Genomic DNA, 19703 nt, shown 5'->3' with positions numbered 1-19703 from the left:
GGAGGAAGTGGAATATCTTCCTGTCAGAGTTAAAAACATCATATTTCAAGCCGGATGTCGTGGCGCACGCCTATAATCCCAGCACTCAGGAGGCTGAGGCAGAGGATAACTGTGAGTTCGAGACCAGCCTGGGCTACATAATGCGTTCCAGGTAAGTCTCAACTACATAGTGAGACACTGTTTCAAAAAAAAAAAAAAACAAAAAAAAACAAAAAAACCATCGAATTACAGAGATACATGTATACCCATGTCTATAGCAGCACAATTCATAATTGCTAAATCTTGGAAGCGGCCCTTATATCCATCAACAGATAAATGAATAAAGAAAATGTGGTATTTACATGAGGTGGAATACCACTCTACCATAAAAAGGTAGGCAGGTCATTTGTAGGAAAAGAGATGCACCTTAAGACCATAATGTTAAACCAAATAAATCAGACATATAAACTTCAATGTCACATTGTTTCTTTTATATGAGAAACCCAGAGTAAAAATAAAGAGCAAAATAAAAGATAGATAATTGTGGTGATGGAAGTAGGGAGATATTTCTCAAAGGGGAAGAGGTCAAGAAATGGAGAGAGAGGGGAGGTGAAGAGATAAGGGATGAAAAGAAGGAACTGCAACTGTTCTACGTACACATACCAACTCCACAAAAGGAATGTGAACATTATGTACTGCAAACACGTACCCCAAAAAAGGTGGGGATCAAGGGATGAGTGGAGTGGGGGGGAGGAAGGGAAAGGGTTGAAGAACGAGTTAAGATTTGTTACATACACGTACGAACTTCTCACAAGGAATACAAACATTATGCGCTGCACACATGTACTGACAAACTAAAAAAAAAAAGTATATAGAACTTCGGATTGCTGAAGTAAATTTTTTAAAACAGAGGTGGAGCCTACTGAGGCAGAAGAATTTAAAGTTTGAGCCCAGTCTGGCCAATAAGGACATAGAGAGACTCTGTCTCAAAATGAAAAAATACAAAAGAACTGTGGATGTAACTCAGTGTGAAGGCCCTGGGTTCAATCTCCAGTACCACTGGGGAAATAAAAGAGGTGGAGCCCAATTCTCCTGCCCTCAAGCATGGGCTGGAATCAGTGACTGACCTCTAAGGAAATGAATAAAGCTTGAGTAACTTGTGCAAGCTCAGAGACTTCATAACGGGTGCTGTGACTGACTTCCGGCTTCTTCCCTCTCTTGCTCTTAGAGCCCTTGCTCTGGGGGCAGCAGCTGCTGTGTCATGAAGAGGCTTGTTGGTGAAGAACTGGAGCTGCCGCCAACAGCCACGTGCAGGTACCATCTTGGAAGTGGCTCCTCTGGCTCTAGGAGAGCCTCGAGCCTGGCAGCCCCAGCCAACCTCCTGACTACAACCTCTTGGAGACCCTGAGAAAGGCTCCTGAATTCCTGGTCCATGGAAACTTTGAGATATAAATGTTCATTATTTTAAGATAATCCACTCGGGGGAATTTGGTCCATGGTAACAGACAACCGACATACGCATCTCAGTGTATTTGTCAGGACTCGCTGGGCCGATGTACGGAGAGCCAGATGCCTGCAGGCCACTCAATATGATCTTTTCCACTCTAAGGTCTCAGGGGCTCCCTCTTGGGGTGTGGGTAGTTAGGACTGTGGATTGTCTCCCTCCGGTCAGATTCCTCCCGTTTCCCTCAGTAGGACTCCGGGTTTTGCGCATTGAGACCAGTTCTCTCTTTTAAACAAAGGATCAAATAAATTGATTGCAATCAGGATCATGAGGCGATATGGGAGCACCTTTCCTTTTTTGCACTCACCTTCCACGCAGAGCACAACTGAAATGCCCAAGGTATAAATCAGTTCACATCGCTACTCCATCAAGATCTTCAATAGCTTCCCCTGATTCTTAAGAGTAAAACTCCCAACCCGTTACAAGACCCGCGTGCTATGCCTCTCCTCCATAAAACCTCTCACCATGCTCTTCACGCCTCTCAAACATGCCAGATATTCCCATCCTTCCAGTTCTCAATGTCACCTCTCCAGAGCTCCACCCTGATCCTCCTCACCGCATTACCCCATTCGATCTTTTTTATCACCAGCTAAAATGTCCCCTGTGCACTTGCCACTGGAAGCCCCCCGCTAACAGGGAGACTGTAGGAGCAGTGGCCTGTGTACTTGTCCTGGGGCCTGCAGTGGCACTATCTTTGGCACTCATGAAATGTTTGGGACTGAAGAGCTTTTAAGATGTCATTCAAGTTCCTCCCCCTCAGGCCTCTCAGTACGGTGGATCAAACTCAGGACCCTGCGGCTTTGAGGCTGGCATGGCATCACTGAGCTACGTTCCCAGCCCTCAAGTTCCTTTTGAAAGTGTTGGAACTCCGTGGGAAATCCTCCCATAAAGGAAGTCAATCACTTTTCCATACCACCACACACACACTTCTTTTTTTAAGCAGTGGGGCAAACAGTGTGAAAATCATCTTAATCCAGGTACATACTTTTTCTTTTTTTGGTACTAGAGATCAACTGCCTTGTGCTTCCAAGGCAGGCAGTGGCACCCCTGAGCTAAATCCCTGGCCCGATCTAGGTAAATTCTTGTTGGGAATTTGGGAACACTGCTGTCTGAGGGGAGGTTAATCTTGGCCTGATGTAGTTGCAGGTCCCAAGCAGGATCTCCCTGGTTTCTCCCTAGAGGCCAGCTATCTCTCCCCAGAGGACAAGGGCCCAGAGATGGCATGTCTTTGTGATGCCAATTGCTCTTCCTCTGCGATAGCTGTGGACTTGGAGCCAGGGCCAGGAGTGCAGGACATTCAGACCAACCAGTCTGGAAGGAGACACCTTCTGGAGAATTTGACCCAAGTGAGCAGGTGGGGCCTGAAGTCCAAGTGGAACTCTACAGAGGGGAAGGACAGACAGGACCGATGGGGGGTGCCCTGGGAGGTGACAGAACAACACAGAGACCTTGGGGTCTTGCTGTGTGGGAAAGTTCAGCTTTTGACACCTGGGTTTCTGTACCAGAGCAGATTGGCCTGCTTATCAGGAGGCATCAGGGCCCTACCTCCTTTGTCTGCCTTTCTCCATGTCCAGCTGCCTGGCCTGCGCTCTTCTGAGGGGCTCTGACCCACTACAGTGCTTTTCTCAGAAGCCCCTTCCCCTTGAAGTCCCCTCTGTCCTGAGGTCAGCCCACCAGTGCCTGCCTCTATGTAGTTTTCCCCGTGTTTAGCTTGGTCCAGGATTCCTGGTCCCTGTAGAACACTCATCCCCTTCCCCTTACTGCCACATGCCTGCCCACAGTTAATAATTCCACAGCGATGACTATTTCCAACAAACCTGAGACCAGAGGCACAAGCCCAGAAGAATTTTCACTCACTATTCCATATCAACACGCCACTGAACAGTTGCAGGAAGGTTGAACAAATGGATGAATTAACTAAAGACTCCAAACCTCTCATGGGCCTATGACCCCCTTCCTGCCTCTGCCTGCCAGGAAGAGTGCTCCACTCTTGTGGTCTAGGAAAATGTGGATTCTGTGAGGATGCTATGACCTCAGGGTCCCTCCCCTGGTAGCAAAGACAGCCCATGTGTGGGATGGGAGGTTCTCCTTGGGAGTAGAAGGCACAAGGCTGCAAGCCCTGGGCTGAAACGCCCGTGGGAGCAAAGCAGAAAGTGCCCAGAACCCACGTGGTGGCTGAGAAGGTTTGACCCAGACAGCACCTCCCTCCACTCACCTGTCTGAGCACCTGTCTGGCAGCACACCGGTGAGATCAGAATCTCTGAAGTGGAGTTGGCATCACCATTAGCCAAACAGCGGCTATTTGGTTTGTCTCTCCATCCTGTTTGACTATTACCATCAGGGTGTTTTTCCCCATAGAAATGCTTCATCTTTGTCAACTGGCGGGTAAGGCAGTCAAACAAAATGGTAAAAGGAGTTTAATTAAAGAGTAAGAGCTAAATGAAAGCACTGCGCTATTTCCTCCTTTCCTTCATATCATACTATGGGTAGTTGGTGAGGAAGAGAATTATTCAATTTTTAATTGCCACAATGGGGCAGATTTGGGGCCAGAGAGTTAGGACAGCCTTCCGGTAGCCAGAACCAATTCTTACAGCCTCACTGCTCGGGGTGGACCAGCATTACCTCTATGGCTGGGGGCAACATGACAGTGCCCATCTGGCAGGGTTGGGGACCCTATCACACAGTGCCTTGAGTAGAGCGGCTGCCTTCCTCACCAGGTCCATGAGTGGCCAGTCATCACACAGGAAACCAGCTCGCTGCCCGGTCCTGCCGCACACGCGCCTGGGGAGGGTGGTGGGAGCAGCCGACAGAGCCAGGATTCGGGAAGCACAGGGAAGAAACTCATTTGCAGGTGGGTTAGGGTGTGCAGTGGCAGGGAATCAAGCCACAGACTCCAGGGAAGGACTTAGGTTGGTCTGTGTGTGTGTGTGTGTGTGTGTGTGTGCGTGTGTGTGTGCATGTGGTATTTGGGATTGAACACAGGGCCTTCACAATGAGCTACATCCCCATCCCTGTTTCTGTTTTACTCTGAAAGAGTCACTAAGTAGCTCAGGTTGGGCTTGATCTTTCAGTCTTCCTGCCTCAGCCTCTCAGAGTGCAGGGATTATAGGTAGGTGTGCTCCACAATGGGCTGCTTTTACCTCTCTAGGAGTGAGATTTGTTGGGGGGGGTGCCAGGGATTGAACTCTGGTCTTTGCACTTGCAAGGCAGGTGCAGTGCCAGGGAGCTAGATCCTCAGCCCCTAGGAGTGAGATTTTTAAAAACTAAATAATTTAAGTGAGATTCACTTGTTTAACAAGGAAAGATGAGGTGAGAAATTTTAAATGTTAAAGAGCAACCAGTGAAATCTGCTTCTTAATGGAAAACCTGAAACGGAAGGAAATTCTAACAAAGCATAAAGCATTGGTCAGCCTGGCTGACAAAGGCTGAGGAATGTCTCTCTTTTTGCAGAATGGGGTCTGGGATCGCCTCTATCATGGTGGGAGGAGATCGAGGTGAGCTGAAAGTACAAGTAGAAGTAAAAAGTCAAAGGTAAGGGCCGGGGATTTAGCTCAGTGGTTCCACCGCCTGCTTTGCAAATGCAAAGATCTGAGTTCGATGCCATGTTAAAAAAAAAAAGTTCAAGGTGGCATTGCCATTCTAGACAGTCCAGGAGAAGGTGGCATACCCATCAACAGGGAAATGCAAGTCATAAGCCACAACGAGATAGCACTTCTCACCCACTAGGATGGCCACAATTAGAAACACAGAGGAAAGAAAGGGTTGATGAGCATGTGGGGTCTTTATACACCTCTGGTAGGAAGTAAAATGGCAGAAAGTAGCCTGGAAGACCCGCAGAAGTTTAAACATCATTACCATGTGACTCAGCAACTCCACTCCTACAGTAATACTCACCAGTAATGAAGGTCTGCGTGTACACAAACACACTCGTACACACACATTCACAACAGCTCAAAATAGAAACAACTCACATGTTCATAAGCTGGTAAATGGATAAACAAAATGGGGGATTCCATACCCTGGAATATTATTTCTCTATAAAAATTGCAGGAAGTATCGACTCATGTCACAACATGGATAAGCCTTGAAAACGTTGTGCTTGATGAAAGAAGCTGGTCACAAAGAATCCCATGTTGTAGGTTCCATTTATATGAAATGTCCAGAACAGGCAAATCCATAGGTCGAGAAAGTAGCTCAGTGATTGTCTACAGTTGGGGTGGGGGAGGGAGAGGATTAGGAAAATGATAGGGATGTGCTATTTCTTTTTTTTTCTTTTTGGTTTTTTGAGACAGGGTCTCACTGTGTAGTTGAGACTGACCTGGAACTCACTATGTAGCCTGGGCTGGTCTCGAACTCCCAGCGATCTTCCTGCCTCAGCCTCCTGAGGGCTGGGGTTACAGGTGTGTGCCACCATGCCCAGAGTGATATTTCTTTTTGAGGTAATAAAAATGCTCTGAAATTGATTGTGCGAATGGCCACAAAACTCTGTGACCCTACAAAATTCCACTGAATTGTATACTTTAAAAGATAAATGATATGATATGCACACTATATCTCCATAAAGCTTTAAAGAAAAGGATTTTGGTCTGTCAAGGAGTCTCTCTCCTCCTCAACCCATGTGGTGGAATCTATTTTAATTCCTTCAGCAATCTGTGAAATGATTCACCTGTTCCAGGTAAGGCTAACAATAAAGAAAATTCTTATTATAATAAGTGCAGTAAGACAAGGGACACAAATTCTACCCTGAAGCAACCATACAAACTAAGAACTTTGAAATAAAATGTCATCCCAAAAATTCAGAACTGAAAAGAATCAAATTACACTGGGCCTGGTGACAAGTGTCTGTAGTCCCAGTACTTGGGAGGCTGAGGCCGGAGATCATAGACAGTTCGAGGCCAGCCTGGGCTACACAGTGAGAGACTATCTCAAAATAAATAAATAAATAAATAAAATCAGGCCAGTGATTTAGCTCAGTGGTTCTGCTACATGCCTTGCAAGTGCAAGGTCTTGAGTTCAATTCCTGGTACCAAAAAAAAAAAATCATCATTCATAATGAATAATTACAGCAATCTATACTACTATCAAGGGCAGTTTTAAAAGAAATCACAAGAGACAAGAAATTGAATCAGTAATTAATAGTCTTTCCAAATAGAAAGCACCAAACCCAGATGGGTTCATGGTTTACTGATTAAAAAAAAATGTATATTTTGTTTGTTTGTTTGTTTGCTTGTTTTTGTTTTTGCAAGGAAGGCGACAGCACCACTGAGCTAAATCCCAGGCTCCCACTGATAAATGTTACCAAACATTTAAGAAAGAAATTACAGGGCTGGAGATTTAGCTCAGTGGTTCCACCACCTGCCTTGCAAGCACAAGGTCCCAAGTTTGGTCCCCAGTACTAAAAAAGAAAGAAATTATAACCAATTCCCTGAAATCTCTTTCACAAGACAGAAGCAGAGGAGATACTTTCTAATGCATTCAGTGAGGCCAGAATTATCCCAAAACTAAAACCCCAGATATTTCTTATGAATATAGGTGCAAAGTCCATAAAAAAATCAGCAAATCACATATATTAACAATGCGTAAACAGAACTATACACCATACAAAGTGGTATTTATCCAGGTATACAAGGATGGTTCAACATTTGAAAATCAGTTAATGTAATTCATCACATCTGCAGGCTAAGAAGATTATAAAGAAAACCTTTGGGGCCAGGGATTTAGCTCAATGGTTCTGCCGCCTACCTTGCAAGTACAAGGCCCTGAGTTCAATTCTTGGTACCAAAAAAAAGAAAGAAAACTTTTTTTTCTTTGAGACAGGGTCTCACTATGTAGTTGAGACTGACCTGGAACTCACTATGTAGCCTAGGCTGGTCTCAAACTCACAGAGATCCTCCTGCCTCAGCCTCCTGAGTGCTGGGATTACAGGTGTGCACCACCATGCCCAGCTCAAAAGAAAACCTTTGACTGTATCTATAGTTGAAAAGCATTTGACAAAATCCAACAGCTATTCATGATCACAACTCATAGCAATCTATGAATAGCTAAAGAATATCTTCCCAAAACAAAAACTACAGTTAACATCATACTTAATGGTGAAAAACTAGAAGCTCTGTCACTAATATAAGGAAAAAAGGCAAGAATACCCACTCTTGACACTCTGTATTGGAAGTCTAGGTTGAGGCAATGTAGGAAAAGGAAATAAAATGCATACAGATTTGAAAGGAAAAAATTAAACTATCTTTAGATGACATGATCATCTATGTGGGGAATCCAAACAAATCGACAAAAATTTGAAAACAGTGATCATGGGCAAATTGCAGAACACAGTGTTAATATTACACAAAAGCTAATTGCTTTTCTATACACCAGTAGTAAACAAATGAAAAAAAATTTTAAGAGCAGGAAAAATTTATTGAGAGAAAAAAAGCTTCTGCCTAAGAGAGACAGAAGGAGGTGAACAAATGGAATTTGAAATTAAAAAACACAAAACTCCCTCAACCTGTGAACAAGAGAAAGAGGGCCTCCCTGAGGCTTCTACATTAAAATTGAAGCCCACTGGAAAAGTGAAGAAAATCTGCCATAAAGGTACACCACAGCACCATAGTTGGTAAGTTGGAGGAACCAGGACCTCACATCGGAACCTGGTCTTACTTCAGGGGAAAGACAGCTGGAACCTGCAGTAGAACCTTGCAGAGTTCAACCCAGCAGGAGGTCGGAGATCTCAACTTGGGCCTTGCAGACAGAAATCAGCCTGAACCTCAGGGGACAGCTGCTGGCTTGCTGAGACTAATTTAACTTAGACCTGCACACTCCTGCCCATGTTGTGTATTGTGTCAACAGAGGCATACCCTGAAGGAGGCCCTCTATTTATATTTGTATTTTTTTATTTTCTTCAAAGTAAATTTTTCTCTTATCTTTAATCATTTAAAATTTTTTTCATCTTTTTCTTTTCTCAAACTTTTTGTCCTTTTTATCTTCTTTTTCTTATCCTCTCTCTATCTCCCACCTTGATCTCCATTTTGCTCCCTTTTTGTTCCTGTTCTTATCTTAACTCAAGTTTATTTTCTTTCTTTTCCTTTTCTTCTCTTTTTCCTTCTCTCAATTGCCATTAGTTTTAAAAGAAAGTGATTACAGTCTCTAACCTCCCTTTTGCTGTTAGTTTGTTCTGTTCTTATGTATATTTTGTTCTGTCTTCTTCTCTTCACTTCAACAGCTCCCTAGAGTTTATGTGATCTTTCTGTGTCCTCTGACCTCACTTTTAACCTTTCTCTCACCTATCTATCTATTCCTCCCTCCCCAGCTTCTTTCAAATCCCCATCCTGAAGGGTGAAGTTGCTATATTTAAGACTTTATTCATGATAAACATATTTTGGGCTCATCTTCAATTTTGATTTAATTCACACAGTTAAAGGTGATAGATTAATAACAACCACAAATTGTCATTTTCTAAGCTGTGCTTGATGCTATTGTGCTGCTGATTGTATCACTTGGGCTAAGGTGTTGTGATTGGTCTAATCAGTTTTCCTCCCTGGTATAATGAAAATGAGATTGCCTCAGAGACATTAAAGACTCGAAACCTAAAGCTATATCTGAAAGATTGAAGTATTAACCCAGAAAATAAACCAAGGATAGTACCAATGAAAAAAATAGAAATGAAAAGACATTTAAATAAGACACAAACACAGACTTCCACCTCACCAAAGGTAAACTCTGGGGAAAATGAGGTGGAAAAATCTGATAGTCAACCATCTGAACTGATAACCCAGGAAGTAAAAAAACAGATAAATGAGACTCTAGAAAAATTCAAAACAGATATAATTTCCCAGATAACTATGGAGATGGTGAGCACAATGAAAGACATGACTAGAGACTCTAGAACATAAACAGATTAAAAAAAAAAAATAGATGAGTTGAGAACCATGATGTAAACCATGAATGCCCAGCACAGGAAAGAAATGGAAACCATAAATGCCCAACAGAGGAAAGAAATGGAATTCATCAATCAGATTCAAACAGATATCCAAGAGATTAAGAATGCTACAGAAAGTATTCACAGCAGGATGAATGAATGTGAAGATGGAATTTCAGATATAGACGATGGGATTGTAGTTGGCGACCATGAAAAGAGAGATCTCTTAAAAACAGTAAGGGACCGTGAGAAATCAATTCAACAATTCTTAGATGCTGCAAAGAAGAATAACATAAGACTGATAGGAATCTATGAAGTAGCAGGACAAAATACGAATGACAAAATAAAACTGTTCACAGAATTAATGACAGAAAACTTCACAAACAGAGCAAAAGAATTTGACATACAGATAAGTGAGGCATATAGGACTCCAACTAGCCATGATTTTTTAAAAATCTACACCTAGACATATAATAATCAAGATCCCAGAAACCCAACAGAAGAACAAAACACTACAAGCAGTTAGAGAAAAGAAACAAATCACATGCAAAGGAAAGCCCATCAGAATCACAGCAGACTTTTCAACACAAATGCTCAGGTCAAGGACAGCCTGGAGTGAGGTATTTCAAGTCCTAAAAGAAAACAACTTCCAACCTAGGCTGATATATCCTGCAAAATTATCTTTCAAAATTGATGGGGAGGACTGCGGTTTAGTGTAGTGGTTCTACCTCCTGCTTTGCAAGTGCAAGGTCTGGAGTTCAATCCCTGGTACCAAACCAACAAACAAACAAACAAACAAAAAACCACAAAACAAAAACAAACTGATGGGGAAGAAAGATACTTCCATGACAAAGAACATCTGAGAAATTTCATGAACACCAAACTGGCACTCCAAACCCTTCTAAACAATATCCTGGAAAAAGAAAATGAAGGGCACAACTCCATAAGGGTCAACAGATCAAATATAACAGTCAAGGCAAGAAATTAAAGAGAGAGAGGGAAAAATAAAAAATAAAAGAACCAACAACAGGAAAATAATACAGCAATGAAAATATAACAGTTATAACCATCAGCGTTAATGGCCTCAATTCACCAATCAAAAGAAACAGGCTGGCAGAATGGATTAAGAAGCAAAATCTAGCAATATGCTGTATATAAGAAACCCACTCAATCCACAAAGAAAACTCATAGACTGAGAGTAAAAGGATGGAAAACAGTTCTCCATGTGACAGGAGCCTGGAAAAGAGCTGGGGTAGCTATCTTATTTGCAGACAGAATAGATTTCAAACCAAAACTAAGAGAGATAAAGAAGGCCACTACATCCTTGTAAAGGGAACAAGAGGAAGAAATGGCAACCACAGGAGGGGGTGAAGGGACAGCAGGAGTAAGGGGAAAAAAATGAGAACCAAGACCTGTCATGAGCCCAGTGTGGTGGCGCAGGCCTATAATCCCAGCATTCAGGAGGCTGAGGCAGGAGGATCGCTGTAAGTTCGAGACCAGTCTGGGCTACATAGTGAGTTCCAGGTCACTCAACTACACAGTGAGACCCTGTCTCAAAAAACAAACAAACAAAAAACCCAACCAAACAAACAAGCAAAAAAGACCTGTCATGTAAAGGCACAAGATCTCAATGATGAATGTAACTGTACTGTATACCTAAAATGTACCAATAAACTCAAAAAAAGAGAAAAAAAGAAATGGTAATCATAAACATATATTCCCCAACTATACAAAACAAACACTAATGGGTATGAAAAATGAAATAAGCACTAATACAATTGTAGTGGGGGACTTCAATACTCTACTGACACAAAAAGACAGATCATCTAAACAGAAAAATCAACAACAAAGTGACAGAACTGAACCAAGTCTTAGAACAAACAGACTTAGTAGATGTCTACAGAGTGTTCCACCCCACAAAATCAGAATATACATTCTTTTTAGTTGCACATGGGTCATTCTCCAAAATAGGCCACATGCTAGCTCATATAACATGCTTAAGTAAATGCAAAGGAATTGAAGTTATCCCCTGTATATTTTCAGACCCTACCGCAATTAAACTGGAGATCAATAGCCTAAGAAACCACAAGAACCTTACAAACACATGGAAATTAGACAACACCCTGCTGAACAAACATTGGGTCACAAAGGAGACTAAAGAAGAAATTAGACAGTTTCTACAATTAAATGATAATGCCAATACAACATACTGGAATCTGTGAGACACAATGAAAACAGTTCTACATGGGAAATTCATAGCAGCAAATGCCGATACTAGGAAAACAGAGTGAGCTCAAATAAACAACCTAATGCTTAACCTTAAGCTTCTAGAAGAAGAGCAAGACAAATCTAAAGCTTGTACAAGGGAGGAAATTATAAAGAACAGAGCAGAAATTAATGCAATGGAGACTAAGAGAACTATACAAAAAAAATCAATGAATTGAAGAGTTGGTTTTTTGAAAGAATAAGTAAAATAGAAAAAACCCTTAGCCAACCTTATCAAAAAAGGAAAGAAAAGGCTCAAATTCGTGTAATTAGGAATGAAAATGGTGAAGTCACAACAGATCCAGCAAAAATCCAGAGGATCATCAATACCTACTTTGAAAATCTGTACTCTAACAAAATGGAAAATACAGAAGAAATGGACAGATTCCTAGATACATATGAACTTCCAAAGTTGAACAAAGAAGACATAAAATCTCTAAACACCCCAATTACATTCAGTGATATTGAAAACATAATTAAAACATTACAAATAAAGAAAAGCCCAGGTCCTGATGGCTTCACCACTGAATGCTACAAGACATGGAGAGACGATCTATCGCCACTACTCTTTAGACTTTTCAGTGAAAATGAAAGGGAAGCAATACTTCCAAATTTATTCCTGGAAACAAATATTACTTTGATTCCAAAATCAGGGAAAGACCCAACCAAAAAAGAGAACTCCAGGCCAATCTCCCTAATGAACATAGATGCAAAAATCCTCAATAAGACACTGGCAAACAGAATACAGAGAGGGGCGTGAAGAAGATCATATACCCTGACCAAGTCGATTTACTCCAGGGATGCAAAGATGGTTCAACATATGTAAATCAATAAATGTAATATACTATATTAACAGAGTCAAGGACAAAAACCATATGATCATCTCAACAGATGCAGAAAAGGCATTCAACAAAATTCAACACCAATTCATGATAAAAACCCTGCAGAAAATTGGAATAGATGGTATTTTTCTCAATTTGATAAAGGCTATCTATGAAAAACCAACAGCCAACATCACAATAAATGGCAAAAAACTGAAAATCTTCATGCTAAAATCAGGAACAAAACAAGGATGTCCACTACCACCACTCCTGTTCAATATAATTTTGGAAACATTAGCCACAGCAATTGTACAAGAGAAATAAATTAAAACAATAAAGATAGGAAAGGAAGAAGTGAAACTGTCACTATTTGCTGATAATATGATACTTTACATAGAAGACCCCAAAAATTTCTAGACTTAATTGACACTTTCAGCAGAGTAGCTGGGTACAAGGTCAACACTCAAAAATCAAAAGCCTTCTTGTACACAAACAACAGACTCATGGACAGAGATATTAGGGTAACAATTCTTTTCACAATAGCATCCAAAACAAAAAATGAAGTTTCTAGGAATCAATCTAACAAAGGAAGCAAAAGACCTCTACGCTGAAAACTACAGCGCTCTGAAAAAAAGAGATTGATGAAGACATAAGAAAATGGAAAGATATCCCCTGCTCCTGGGTAGGAAGAATCAACATAGTGCAAATAGCCATACTAACAAAACTGCTATACAGATTCGATGCAATCCTCATTGAAATTTCAACAGTATATTTTACAGAACTTGAGAAAACAATCCAAAAATTCATTTGGTTGTTTTTGGTTTTTGTTTTGAGACAGGGTCTTACCATGTAGTTGAGATTGACCTAGAACTCACTATGTAGCCCAGGCTAGTCTCGAACTCTCAGTGATCCTCCTGCCTCAGCCTCTGGAGTGCTGGGATTAAAAGCGTGCACCACCATGCCCAGCTATAATTTTTTTTTCTGGTACTAGGGATTGAACTCTGGTCCTTGTGCTTATGAGGCAGGCAGCAGAACCACTGAGCTAAATCCCCAGCCAAAAATTCATTTGGAACCAGAAGAGACCTAGAATAGCAAAATCCATTATAGGTAACAGAGACATGGCAGGGGGTATCACAACTGCCAACTTGAAACTGCTACAAAGCCACTGTGATAAAAGCAGCATGGTACTGGCAAAGAAAAAGACCCAAAGATCGATGGAATAGATTAGAAGATGCAGAAAAAAACACCAGACATACTCAGCTACCCTGTCTTTGACAAAGGAGGCAACCATCCTCACTGGAGGAAGGATAGCCTCTTTAATAAATTGTGTTGTAAAAACTGGATTTCAACTTGCCAAAGATTAAAACTAGATCCCTATCTTTCACCATGCACTAAGCTAAAATCCAAGTGGATTAAAGATCTAAATATCAAAACAGAAACACTAAATTTATTGGAAAGTAAATTAGGTAGAACTCTCAAAGACACTGGCACAGGAGAAGACTTTATGGGCAAATCCTCAGCAGCATGACAACTGGGATCTCACTGTATTAAAAAGTTTTTGCAGTGCAAAAGAAATCACCAGCAGAGCTAAGAGACAACCTACAATGTGGGAAAAAAAATTTACCAGCTGCTCCTCAGACAAAGGACTACTATCTAGAATATATAAAGAATTCAAAAAAATCACACCCCTCCAAATACAAAGACCAGATTCAAAAGTGGGCATCTGAAATAAACAGACATTTCTCAGACAAAGAAGTAAAAGCTAATTAATATATGGAAAAATGTTCAACATCACTAGTCATTCAAGAGATGCAGATGACAACAACACTGAGATTCCACCTCACCCCAGAAAGAATGGCTGCTATCAAGAAATCAAGCAATAACAAATGCTGGCGGGGTTGTGGGGAGAAAGGAACCCTTCTCCATTGTTGGTGGGAGTGCAGATGGGTGCAACCACCGTGGGAATCAATATGGAGATACCTCAAAGAGCTGGGACTAGAGGTTCCATTTGACCCAGCCATCCCTCCCTCTACTGTGTATCTTTCCAAAAGAATTAAAAGAATCATATCAGAGCAATATATGCACACCCATGTTTTTATAGCAGCACAGTTTGTAATAGCTAAAACTTGGAAATATCCCAAATGCTCATCCACTGGTTTTTCTATACAATGGAGTACTACTCAGCCATAAAGAATGAGAAACTAGAAACATTTATAATTAAATGGATGAACATTGAGGCTGTACTCTTAAGTGAAATAAATATGACACACTTGAGCAAATACGGAATAGATTTTCTAGTGTGAAAAACTAAAAGTGTAAATAAGGTTCAAATGGTATAACTGGGAGTGTGAAATAGAAAGAAAATGGCTAAAGGGAAAGTAGGAAGGGAGGGGAAAGGAAATAAGGGAAAAGAAAAAACGTGAAAAAATGGAAATAAAGTCTTTGTAAATAGGGAAGGCTGAAGCGGGTGAAGGGCAGACAGGGGGATGGGGAAAAAACAAGAACCAAGGTCTGTCACGTAAAGGTACAAGATCCCAATGATAAACGTAACTGTATTGTTTGCTTTAAATGTACCAACAAAGTTAATGGTGAAAAAAACACAAAAGTATTTACATTATCACCCCAAAATGAAATAGGCATAGCGGTAACAAAACATGTAAGAGGTTATGAGAAACAAAATAACTTTTTTTAAAGACCTAGGTAAATGGAAACATATTCTGTGTTTGTGCATTGGGAGAATCAATATTATCAAGACGTCAGCTCTTCCCAGTGTGATTTACGGATTCAATGCAGTCTGAATCAAAGCTTCAGCAAATTTTTTGAATATCAACAAACTGATTTTGAAGTTTATATAGGGAGAGAAAAGACTATGAATATCCTATATATTATAAAGGAAAAAACAAAGCTGGAGGATGGATACTTCCCAACTTCAACACCTACTATAAAACTACAACAATCAACACAGAGCGTTGGTATCAATAAGTAAGTGAATGGCTAAAATCAGGCTAAATCCTGGGCCTAATTTCTGCCTTTTAAAAAAGGAGGTCACTGCTTCTCCTTCCAGTAACGGTGATTGAGGTAACTTCTACCAACCTGCTCAGTGAAAACAACTAAAAAGACTGGACAAAGCAGCCCGCAAAGAGTTACCAGGACAGTGAGAACTAGTGGACTGATACCCAAGCAGCGATCTAGAAAGGTAAGTGCAGTACTGCACCTGCTTTCATCTAAAGGTTGTTTGCTGAGCTGAAGAAATAGCTGAGAAGCTGAGCTGTGTGTTTTACAACTGCACAGAATTATAGGGAAACGGCTAGGATCAGAGGCCCAGTAAATCATTCCCTGGCTTGGGCTCTGATTTCAAAGAGCCGCGCCTCAGGAGGAAGGGTGGCCTGGAAGTAATACAGCTGCCCCATGATGGCTGCCCAGGTGTGTTAGGTAGCCCAGAAAATATTCAGCCCAAAGTTTGGACAACGGAGGTCTCGCATGGCTAATGTCTCCAGGTACCTGGCAAAGAGAGCAAACTCTTTAGGATCAAAGAGCACCATTCTAGGCCCCATTTATTCCTACAAACAATTTTTCACATACTTCATCCATTATAGAGAGCATCAGGCTCATGAGATGGCTTGACAGAAAGAACAGGAAACACAGGAATGACAGATGACAAAAACAGCTCCATGGGACTCCTGATCTTAAAGTCAGACGCAGATTTTGCAAACAACTCTGCTTATCCAAGGAGACAGAAATCATGCTTGCATATTTTATCCCAGAAGTAGAAATTACATTTTTAAAAACTATGAAAAGTTTGTAAAAGAATCAAATAGGAGTATAGGAACTTTAGAACTAAACACCAGTAGGATCAAAATTAGAAAGTCAATGGAAAAGTTTAACAGAAAATTAGACACAGCTGAAGAGCGAATTAGTGAAATGAATATTAACATTGTTTATGCTCCATGAGATTTGCATAGTATTTGTAAAAGATGTTTCATTTACCCCCCCAAAAAGGAACTTCTTTTGACAGCATGTTAACTGCTTAGATCTAAAATGCCCTGGCCAAGGACACAAGGGTTCAAAGGTGGGACTCTGGGAAGGTCATGAGATCATGGGGACACTAACTGAACGATGGCCTAATCCATTGGTTAGCTCACAGCTCAGCGTGGAGGCGGGGTCCAGTTGGAGGATGTAGATCACTGGGGCACGACCTGGAAGAGTACATCCTCTCTACCTCTCCCTTCTCCTGGCCCCTCACCCTCTCTGCACCCGTTCCCCTTGAGGTGAGCAGCTTCGCCCACCATGATGTTTCTTTTGCTTTGGGGCGGCCTACCACGGGCTGAAACCGTGAGTCGTGTACATTGTGTCTCAGTGATGCACGGCTAATACAGTGTTTTTTCACCTCGCTTGGTTATATTGTAAACACTTTGTTCTTTATAAAATGTCATCAACATGCTAATGAGAAACTCATTTTTGACCATGATGTTCTTGAGAAAACTCTTTTTGAAAAAATGTTTATACTTAAAGAACAACTAATAGAAAAAAGCGGTCTGCATTTGAGAGAAAGGGTAAGGAGGTGATGAGAACCGATGCACTAACACCTGTAGTTAACTTGACCTCTATCTTCCAGCAGAAATGTCGGCCTAAAGCCCTGGCCTACTTTCCTGGCCCTCAGCACTGAGCGCCCATCTCCTCAGATGCCTCCGAAGACACCGACTGGCATTTTCTACCGTGTGAGGCGCTCTTAGCCCCCCGCGTTGCCTGGAAGAGGGATGCTGCCGGCAGAGGCCGCTGCACCAGCTGAGAGTCAGCCGGGGCTGAAGGAGAGCACTGACGCCTGCAGCCGAGCAGTTCATTCTGCCGCCTGGTCCCCATCTTCCTCCCACTGATTTGTTGCCTGCTTAGATAAAGGGTGTGCTCATGTGTGTGTGTGTGTGTGTGTGTGTGTGTGTGCTCAACTTTTTTTTGCCGAACTTTAACATACTAAAAGTAAGTTTTTAGGATTAACTTTATTTATTTATCGATTTTATTTACTTACTTTTGGGTGGGGCACCAGGGATTGAATTTACAACCTTGCACCTGTGAGGCAGGCGCTGGTGCCACTGAGCTAAATCCCCAGCCCTTTTATGATTAACTTTAAATTAATAGTCAGAATTTAAAAATCTGTAGTGAAAAATGAGTTGACAAATGGAAAATATATTTCATTAGATATTGGACGAATAGCTGATATAAATTATACATTAAGAATATCATATCTAACATGTTTAATTGGAGTCTGGGGAAGACAGGAAGGGAAAAAAGTAAGCATGTGCAAAGGTTATATGAACAATTCATGCCATTTTATATAAGGTTTTTGCATATTCACAGCATCCTCCATGGATACTGAGGGAAGGGTGTATATTATATATAATTTTTAAAAATGCAACAAGGCTTGTAGAAGAAAGTTAAGACTGTGATTGGAGGGAATTTACAACCTTAACTGCATATTTTAGAGAAGAAAGACTGAAATATAATGAACTAAGCATTCATTTTAAGATGTTAGAAAAAGAGTACCAAGGCCGGGCGTGGTGGCACACTCCTGTAATCCCAGCACTCAGGAGGCTGAGGCAGGAGGATCACCGTGAGTTCGAGACCAGCCTGGGCTACATAGTGAGTTCCACATCATCCTCAACTACATAGTGAGACCCTGCCTCAAAAAACTAAAAAAAAAAAAGAGTAGCAAAATAAATCCAAAGAAAGTAGATGAGAGGATAATTTTAAAATATAAATAACTATAAAAGAAAACACACCAGAGAGATAAGGACCTAAACTGGAGTGACTAATAAAATTGGTTAGCCTCTAGCGAGACTGATTAGAAGAAAAAGAGAAGGTAAAAATAATAAAGAAATGAAAAGGGGCTTTACCACAAATATAAGGATATATTATGAATAAAATAAAGCCAGTAAACTTCAAGACTGAGTAAAATGGAAATGCAGAAAACCATGACCTGATTGGTACAAAAAGAAATAGAAACTTTTTATCCAAAGGTTGTTGAAGAAATTAAACCTATAATTAAAAAATATGATGGGGCCAGGGATTTAGCTCAGTGGTTCTGGCACCTACCTTGCAAGCACAAAGACCCAGGTTTGACCCCCAATACCAAAAAAATCTTTTGTTGAAAAATTTAGGGCTCAAATTACTTCAACAGGAAATCTACTAAATACTGATGAAAAATACTGCTAATATATACTTCTTCCAGAAAGTAGAAAAATATCCAACTAATGTTGTAGGTTAGTAACTTTTCCCCCAGGACTAGGACTGAACCCAGGGAGCACTGAGCAATAGCCTCAGCCCTTTTAGTTTTATTTTTGTGACAAGGTCTTACTAACTTACCCAGTGGGTCTTGAACTTGTGACCTTCCTGCTCAGCCTAAATAGCTGAGATCACAGGTAGGCACCACCACATCTGGCTCTAATGTAATTTTTATATTAACACCCCAAGAAAAATAATAGAAAAGGAAGGCACAGATCACTTTTACTTCTGAGCACAGGTGCAAAGAGTAAATATCCATAAGTTGAGTCCAGCATTATACAACAAGATAATACAAGAGAGGTGTGGTGGCACACATGTATAATCCCAGCACTTGGTAGGCTGAGGCAGGAGGATTGTGAGCTCAAGGTCAGCCTGGGCTACATGGTAAGACCCTGTTTCTTAAAATTAATCAATAAATAAAAAGTGAAAGAGATAACAACTAACAGCTATAAAAACATCAATGCCTAGGAATAAGACTAGAAAAATATATGCAAAGACCTCTAATTACAGTAGAAAACTAAAAATATATTACCGAAAAAAATCCTAAAAGACCTAAATAAATGGAGAGACGATATAATATGTACAATTACATAAATGTTAATAAAAATAAAACAATACATTATGTATAAGAATATTCAATATGTAAGTATGTTAATTCTCAAACTAACATAGATTCAAATAACATGAAAATCCCAGAAGATTTTTTTTTTTTAAATAGTGGAGCACATCTGTAATTGCAGCACTCTGGGAGGCTGAGGCAGGAGAATCACAAGTTTGAGCCCCCCAGCCTGGCAACTTAGTGACCTCCTGTCTCAAAATAAAAAATAAAAGGGCTGGGGATGTAGCTCAGTGTGGAGGCCCTTCGGTCACTCCATAGTACCATTTTTAAAAAGGAATTTGAAACTGGGCGTGGTGGCGCACGCCTGTCACCCCAGCACTCAGGAGGCTG

Source organism: Fukomys damarensis, unplaced genomic scaffold (assembly GCF_012274545.1).
Source record: "Fukomys damarensis isolate Sample0158 unplaced genomic scaffold, DMR_v1.0_HiC HiC_scaffold_34, whole genome shotgun sequence".
NCBI classification, from domain to species: domain Eukaryota; kingdom Metazoa; phylum Chordata; class Mammalia; order Rodentia; family Bathyergidae; genus Fukomys; species Fukomys damarensis.
Note: the sequence above shows the minus strand (reverse complement) of the source record.